General features: G+C 37.5%; 1 pseudogene; it reads left to right on the forward strand.

Annotated features, from left to right (window-relative positions):
* Positions 1 to 8232: 8232 nt before the first annotated feature.
* On the forward strand, positions 8233 to 8351 carry LOC129249514 (5S ribosomal RNA; annotated as a pseudogene).
* Positions 8352 to 9010: the final 659 nt, after the last annotated feature.

Genomic DNA, 9010 nt, shown 5'->3' on the forward strand with positions numbered 1-9010 from the left:
GAAATGATCTGCTATAATTTGCGTCGTTTTTCTCCCTATAGAAGTTGTGGTGATTTGTGGTGACCTTATTATAGGTTAGATTAGGTTTGGCAGCCGTATCGTTCATAGAGACAACGATGCCACTTAGACCACGAAAGCGTAGGTTGTTGATACCTAAAGTGTATAGATTGTCTATATTCGTTACGAAGTAAGATCTTAACCCTAGAACACACATCCAGAAAATACCATGTAAACACACACCCGGGATACGTTTGTACCCGGGACCTTATTTTGCGGTTTTTTTAATGCTTATTCAACCGATTTCTATGATTTTTTTTAATGTATATTTTAATATATAACAAGTATTTTGTCTTTTGTTTCATTCGAATATTCCTACTGGTTCCAGTGATATGGGCAAATAAAGTCAGGACATGCAACAGTGGATTTTTGTTTTTGTTGTTGTCCTGATAAATGCAAAACAAAATAATATAATTTATAATAATATACTTGTAGAGTAACAACGAATACACATTTTGGTTTTTATTTCATTGAAATATTCTACCTGGTTCAAAAGATATGTGCAAAAAGGTCGCGCAAGGTATGGGTATGTAGGTAGCAAATACACTGGTATAACTGGTTTTTGTATTTTATATGCAGCTGCAAGGGTTGTTTTCACACGAGGTGTTGTTATAAATGCTGCCTGTTGATATTTTCATTATTGTTTTGGTGCTCAAAAGTGTAAGAAGTGAAAATATAAGTGAAAATAAATATAACTGAAACTATAAATAACTGGATACGAAATGACTTTAAGAAGAAACGAATATTTATCAAGTGCATCATATAGAAGGTAAAAAATGTAAAATAAGCAACAATGTAAACATATACTAATTTTTTTTATTATGCAGACTAACTGAGGAACAGCGAGAATCATATATACAATCTTTATTTGATGAAATTTGTGACGATGACGCTCCCTATGACTTTGACTCAGAAGATGAAGAAGAAATTCAATTCAATGACTTTGAAATTGCTGATGACGATGCTGAAGTTTCGCAAAGTGCCGCAGAAGTATTACCTGATTATGCGGACTATGAGGATGATGAAGAAGAAAATAATGTATTACCTGCTAGTGGCGAAAAATTTGTTGCACGTGATGGTACTGAGTGGATGAAAGAATAAAATGTAAGTCGTCAGGTACTCAGACAAAATATTATAAGAAAACGTTCTGGACCAGCTAGATGCACTGAAATGTTGTCAATAGAGCAAACATTCAAATGTTTCATGAACGTTGAAATGGCTGATATAATTATGCGCCACACAAATAAGTTAGCAAAAGAAACTTATAATGCTTACAACAATGCGCATCCAAACAGAACTCCTAAGTCATGGACGCTTGTGTCAATAACAGAGCTGTATGCATTTTTTGGCATACTTATTATGACTGGTGCGAACCATAGCAATGGAGAACATGTTCGAGATTTATGGAGCGTCAAAAGCTATCCTTTATATCGCGCCACAATGGGAGTCAACCGTTTCTGTTCGATATTGCGGTTCCTAAGGTTTGACGATAAAAACACTCGTGCAACACGCTTACTAACTGATAAAGCAGCACCGATCAGTGAGTTGTGGACGATGATGAAAAATAATCTTGCTGCACATTACAAGCCCAGCTCATGCTTGACGATTGATGAACAATTTTTTCCTTACCGTGGACGCACACGGTTTACGCAGTACATACCGTCAAAACCTGCTAAATATGGTGTCAAGGTTTGGTGGATTTGCGATGCCACAAATGCATATCCACTGCATGGACAAATATATACTGGTCAAGCAGAAACTGGTAGGGAAACGAACCAAGGCGAACGAGTGGTGAAGGATTTGTCCGCCAAATACCAAGGAAGTGGCCGAAACATTACAATGGACAATTTTTTTACGACCTTGCCAGTTGCAGAACTGCTTCTCATCTGGAAACTCACGATCGTTGGAACTTTGCGCAAAAACAAATCATATATTTCTCAAGAAATGAAGCAGAACAAAAACAGAACAATTGGTTCAATGACATTTGGCTTCAAAAATAATGTGACAATGCGCTCTTATGTTCCCAAAAAAAAATAAAGCAGTAATTTTGCTTTCGACCATGCATAATGATGCTGAAATAGCTGACAGTGGGAAACCTGAAATAATTGAATATTATAATCGTACCAAAGGTGGTGTTGACGGAATGTACCAAATGTTTGCGGAATATTCAACACAAAGACAAACAAAACGATGGCCACTAGCGATGTTCTTCAACATGTTGGACATTACAGCTCTTGCAGCCTACATTGTCTACGATTTGAATAACCCTATGTTGCCTTGGAGAACAAACAACAAGCGTAAGCAGATCCTGCGCAGCTTGGCTGAAGCATTGTGTATGCCCATTATTGAAGCCAGAGCTATAAATCGTAGTGACGCGAAATTTTTCGACTAAAATTGCTATTGAAGCATATTTCAACCGACCGCTGGAATCAATGGTGTCAACAGCAGCATCAACATCTGCCGCAGCGTGCACGCCAAAACCTGTGTCCGGATCTTGCTATTTATGTTACGCACAAGAGGAAAAACGCCGTAGAAAAACCAGAAAGCTGCGCGCCAAATGTAAGAAGCCAATGTGTCTTGAACATTCGGTCACATCAACAAATTGCTCTATTTGCCATGATTTTCCTTAGATATAAGATGCATTTTTATAATTTTTATAATAAAAGTCAATAATATAATGTGTAAAATGAATATTTTTAATTTTTCAAATAAAAAAATAATATAAAAAATGTTTTTTTTTTTATTATTATGAGGATTTTTACTATTGGGGTACAAACGTATCCCGGGTGTGTGTTTACGTATATAATGTGTTTGGAAGGCTGTAGCTCTTGATCGGTCCGATCTGGTTCGGAGTTAGCGGTATAGAGGTATAGCGGTTCAAAAGTGACAACACTTCAAAGTTGAAGTGGATACATTTGTACCCGGGTGTGTGTTCTAGGGTTAAATATCGGTTTCTGCTTTCGGGCATGTGTAAAAAAGGTGTTGAATTGTTTCCAACTCCTCCTCATTTCTGCAACTACGACAGAAATCATGCGTGTAAACGCCTAATCTCCTTGCATGATTTCCTATGAGACAATGTCATGTGAGGGCCCCTACTAAGGTCCTAATTTGAAGTCTACTCAATTTGATGATATTCTTGGTTAGACGTAAATTTAGCATTGGTCATGTTTGCCTAGCAATTTCACAGGTATTGCCACTAATAAATCTTTGATTAACAGAACTTATTAGCGCGTCCTTAATAAGAAGCGTACAGGTTGCGAGAGGTAGCTCCATAAAATTACTTATGTTTGACATCCAAGGTACCTTGCAAGTTGGCCAGCCCTACGATAGGGTTTGGCCATCTCATTAAGAGATTGGCGATAATGTCAGCTACTCCTTGATGTTATTTGGAATACTTGGAATGCATCCAAGACCCGTGGGGCAGCTGGGCTGTCTGATAGAATGCTGATATCTGTTGATAGTATTCTGATTATCTCTAACCATTTTAAGGCTTCATGAATAGCGTTTATTTCCGCCTGAAAAATACTACTGTGATCCGGTAGTTTAAAGGATTCACTGAAAGAAAACTCTTCGTAATATAACCCTGCTCCTATACCGGTGTCCATTTTAGATCCGTCCGTGTAAATCTTATCGAGTATGTTGGGAGTTGGATCTTCTTCAAGCCATTCCAGTAAAGAAGAGATTTTCAATAGGAAATTCCTTGCGAAGCAGAGAATGTGAGGGTGATAATCCCAATCAGTGGGTATATCCGTCTAAGATGGTTGAATGTCCATGTGTAACAGTCTTCCATTGTGAGCTTGCACTGAGCCTTAAAGCGGAACAGACCGCTGTGTATTTGCAGAAGAGATCTAGGCGTGGCATATGTAGTATGATATCCACAGCCATGGATGGCGTGGCTTTCATGACGCCACATAAAAGGTAGTCTAAGTATAAGCTGCTGCACAAACCTTTTTTTTTTGCATTTATTTCTTTTAGTGAAAGTTATTTTATTTCATATCTATTCCGAATAAGGACCAACTCAGGCTGCAAAAAAGATTTTTAGCAATGTCGAGACTAGAGTACCACCCAGCGCAAGAAAATAAAGAAATATTTACGACGGTAAGTGGAAGGAAGGCTTCTCATAATTGTATAAAGATACATCGTATGCGTATTTTTTTTTTTAATTTGGCTTAAGTGCTCACTTGTAATAATTGCATCAATTCACTGGTTTAAGTAGGCTGGGCATTCAGACGCTTCACACACCACACTTTCTATACCCATACATATACACATGAATTTAAGTAAATATACATTTATTAGCATTTTAAGTGCTTATGAACTTGGCAAGCGCTGAACCCAATTACACACATACACACGCAGTTTAACTGCTATGGATCACACAAATACACTCACCTACATAACTACAAATTCACGTATTTTAATGCAGAAGTGCGTACGAAATGATTGTTTATTTTTCGAAAAGAAATTGCCGTTTTCAATTTCTGGCTACCATTTGAGGCACGTGTGGTAGTTGGTTGTTGTGCTTAACAGTGCGTGTGAGCAAACACAATTTCGATTGTCTGCTCCTAGTCAAAGTAAGAACTGCAAGTGCGTGGGTATGTGAGGAAAACCAAAATATCTTCACTACTCTTCAATGCGACTTGGTCACTATTTACTTAGGAAATGAGACATTTTTGTGGTCTACTAGCACGTTTCGCAATCGATTATTGCATGCTTGAGAGCCAGAAAAGAGAAATTGTTATCAGGCTATTCAAGAAAAAGTGAAAAGAAAGATGCAAAGTCGATGAATTTTGTCAGAATTGATTTGCTTTCACCCTCAGTATCGGAAATATCTTTCAATTCCGTATCATTTCGAGAAACAATAAATTTATCAATCAACAAGAAATGAACTGTTACAAAAATGTCAAGAAGAGTTTGTAAAAAAATTTAGAATTTTTTTTTTTGGCTTCACATTTATTGATTCGCATACAAGCACACTGACTTATTAAACGTGTCCGACCCTTCAGCATTCTCTGTTCGCTCGCTCGTCGTTGTTAAAGGCCACATATCTAACATAGCAAATATTTACTTGTGTGCTTTAATTTTTATTTTTTCCCTTCCATTGCAAACCTGCTCTACAACTTAATTTAGCAATTTCTTAGCATTCTCCAGCAAATGCCAGTAAAAGAGGTTAGGTGTAGTTTGTTGGTGCATTGCTGCGTATGAGTTGCATTGCTCTTCCTTGGAATGCTGTTGTGAGGTTCTGTGTACGCTGCCTTTGGCATTGAGCTTTTAATTAAGTAATGTACATATGTAACTACAGATGAACATGGCAAGAACAACTACAAGAGTGGGCACTTCTCGGTCTTGTCTTTACTCGTTTCTCCCTTTCGGACGCTCTCTTTCCCTCTCTCTTTCTGTTAAGCTGCATAAATGTATTTGCTTCGCAACCAGCCATGCAAAAGTTTGAATCAATTAGCTATTTATTTTTATGTGTGTGCTGTGCTTGGCAATGTGCCGTACATAGCAGCGATGAGATGAGTACAGATGTGGCCGCATGTTTTATATGTTCACTTATTAAAAGAGATGTGCTTGGAATTTCTCATGGACTGGAATTAATGCAATGTACATTAGTGGGTGTGTTAGGGATGCCAATATATGCGGTAATTGCTAATGAAAGAATTTTGGGACACTTTAATTGAAATTAGAGGATTTCGGGATTCTTTATAGGGCATACAAATAAACAAATAATTAGCGCTTATACCCTTTTTGGTCGTTTGACCAAGCTCCCCCTTCTATTTGATGTTGGTCCACAAATGGAGGGACCTACAGCTTTAAGCCGACTATGAATGGCAGATATTTTTTTACGAAGAGCTTTTTCATGGCAGAAATACACTCGGAGGTTTGACATTGCTTACCCAGGGATGAACACTATTAGAAAAAACTTTTTCTTCATTTTGATGTTTCATGGAGCTTCGAACCTACGTTTTCTCTGTGAATTCCGAATGGTAGTCACGCACCAAGCCATTTTGCTACGGCGGTCGTACTATTATAATTAAGGCAAAAAGTCGGCGGTGGTAGTTAGACAACTCTGCACTGTTTATGGGCCAATTTCAAAATTCCAATCAATTCGTGCTGGTAACATAAACGTCAAAGATGATGCACGCTTTGGCAAGAAATTGGCAAAAGAGCCAATGTAATTATAAAATTCGGACACCAACCTTCAGCAGAGAGTGAATGTGTGTTCTCAGCTGCTGCAACGGCTTGAAAATTAAAGTTTTTTGAACCGTATCGTTACTGGTGTTGAGAAATGGGTCCAATGGTTAGATAAAGATGAAACACCAGAACCGACCCCTAGAAATAGCCTTCACCCCAAAAAGATTCTCCTGTCTATTTGGTGGCATATGGCCGGTATTGCTTATTATGAACTTCTGGAACCAAACCCGACGATAACTGCTGATTATTATTCCCATCAGTTAACAAACCTGAATGAGGCACTTAATAAAAATCGACCGTCTTTAGTGAATAGACGCAAAGTTTGGTTTCACCACGACAACACAAGACCTCATACCGCAAGTCAAACATTAGGCAAGCTGAACGAGCTCGGATGGGAGCTAATGCCGCTTCCACCGTACTCTCCGGATATTGCACCTTGTGATTATCGCCATTTCCGTGGACTTCAATCCCATATGAGTAACAAAAACTACTCCTCAAAAGAAGCCATAAAAGGGATATCGAAGCATATTTTGGCTCCAAGGACAAAAAGTTTTTTGAGCAGGGAATTAAAAATTTGCCTAATCGTTGGGAAATCATTGTAAATAATGAAGGAAGATATATTATTGATTAATAAATGCTTTAGACATCTTTTTTATTATTACTATTATTATTTATTAGAGAAATATAAAATATTGCACTAACAATTTTAACACAGTGGCTGCATTGGCCTTCGGTGAATTATTTTTCATTAATTTAAAAGCACCTTTAAAAACGCACGAACTTATGGACTGACCGATAATTACACAGAGTTGAAAAAAAAGAAAAAAAGGTCATTTAAAGCGAAAAATCAAAACTGCGTAGAATTCATAGTCAAAAGAAAGCGGAAAGACGATTCAAACTTTTTACTTCATCCATTGTTTCCAAGCATATCGACGGTATACCTATCAGAAGAATAGTTCCAGTCATCCTACATCAGTTTAAAAGTCGATTTTGCTCCTACAAAGGTACTCACTTGCCACTGCATTTAAACTTTTTTAATTGAGTTTGAGCACCTCGAAAGAGGAAATCAATGTAAAGACCATGAATTGCTGAGATGTTGAATGAGTAGTGAACCCATTAGTTTAACTTAGTGGAAATAAAAACTTTACATTTGCTTTTTTAATGAAAATTTTCACCAACGCGCGCAATATATACGTTGAATCTCTCACAAAGCAATTCAAGGCTTCATTTGCTGCATCCGCTTGGGAAAAAAGTGCGCTCTCTCAAGAAATATATCGCCATGTAAAACTAGCTTATCACTTTTTTTTGTTTTCCAAGTGCGAGTGCATATAAAAGTAATTCACAACGTACAAAATACGTGTTTACATGAGTACTTACCACACGAACATATATTAGCCAGACCGCTGTTGGCATTACCTTTGGCTAAAAATAGCTGTGAATGTGGAAACAAACAAACACTTAAAAGCGCATATTTGGAATTACAAGCGTTGTTGTAAAAATGTTTAATATAAGAAATGTATGTAAATAGGAATGCGGGCGCAATTACTGCATGCCCCAGTATTATAAAAGTTTGTAACACTAACACTGTGTGCCACTTAAGACCACACAAGTGGAGGTAGAAAGGGCTTTATGCGAATACCCAATGAGAATTTAAAACATTTATTTCAAGAATGTTAAATGTATTTTACTTTTTTTTATAAATAGGTAAGCATTTAAAGAACTAAGCTAAAGAATAAATCACATTAAAGTATTAACTTTTTTTAAGTTAAAAACTTGTATAACTGCTTATTAGGATGGGTCAGTTTGAATGCAAAAATTTTTCGAGACATCGTTCCTAGCACATTCGTATTCTATATAAAACCTTATGAGGAAAATCCACTAAAATCAATTTTCACCGATTTTAGAAAAAAATTAGGCATAGTTAATTAGTACGAAATTTGAGAGGGAGTAATAATAAAGAAGATATAAAGTAAAACAAAGGTCAAAACCCATACCACACTGAAAATATCGGTTCTCGTCCGATCACCGAGATTAAGCAGCGTTGGGCGCGGTTAGTACTTGGATGCGGGACCGCTTCTGAACACCGCGTGTTGTTGCTGTTTGGAGGAAAAGTTTAAATTTGAATTGGTCGAGCCTAGGAGCACCAAGAGATTTGGTGCCTTCTAAAACATTCAGGCTAAAAAGCCCATTGTATTTAGAGCTCTGGAAAGAATAGAGACAGTGACAGAGGTAGGTAGTCCTGTGAGAATTTGCCAGATTCTTTGGTAAATCTGTAAATATCCTTCAGTTTTAGAGAGGCACATTGGGTCCTCAATGATTTAGTAAATGATCATATGCTGACCCCATGGGTCGTGTTCTGTAATAATACCGACCATCCAAGTTTTAGAAGAAAGTTCGACAATTGCCTATGCGGGCATGTCACAAAATACTTTGCAGTTCTGCAACGTTCTAGACTGTCTGATAGCGCTTTGTGTAAATTGCAAACATAACCGCTGATCCCCTTTATGATTCTTGCAGAACTGTTTCCCGTTATTGGCTCTTGTCCCTGTGAGGTAACCGCTGATCCACGGTTGGCCAATTCATCGGCAATTTCGTTTCCTTGAACACCGCAGTGTTCTGGAATCCTTATAAGTACGAGCCTGTTCTGTCTTGCGACAGAATTAAGCTTCTTCTTATATTCTTGAACAATCTTTGAGGTTTACTTCGAGTTGTCCAGGTACTTCAGTACAGCCTCACTGTCAATGAAAACCCCAATATG

This window comes from Anastrepha obliqua, chromosome 5 (assembly GCF_027943255.1).
Source record: "Anastrepha obliqua isolate idAnaObli1 chromosome 5, idAnaObli1_1.0, whole genome shotgun sequence".
NCBI lineage: Eukaryota > Metazoa > Arthropoda > Insecta > Diptera > Tephritidae > Anastrepha > Anastrepha obliqua.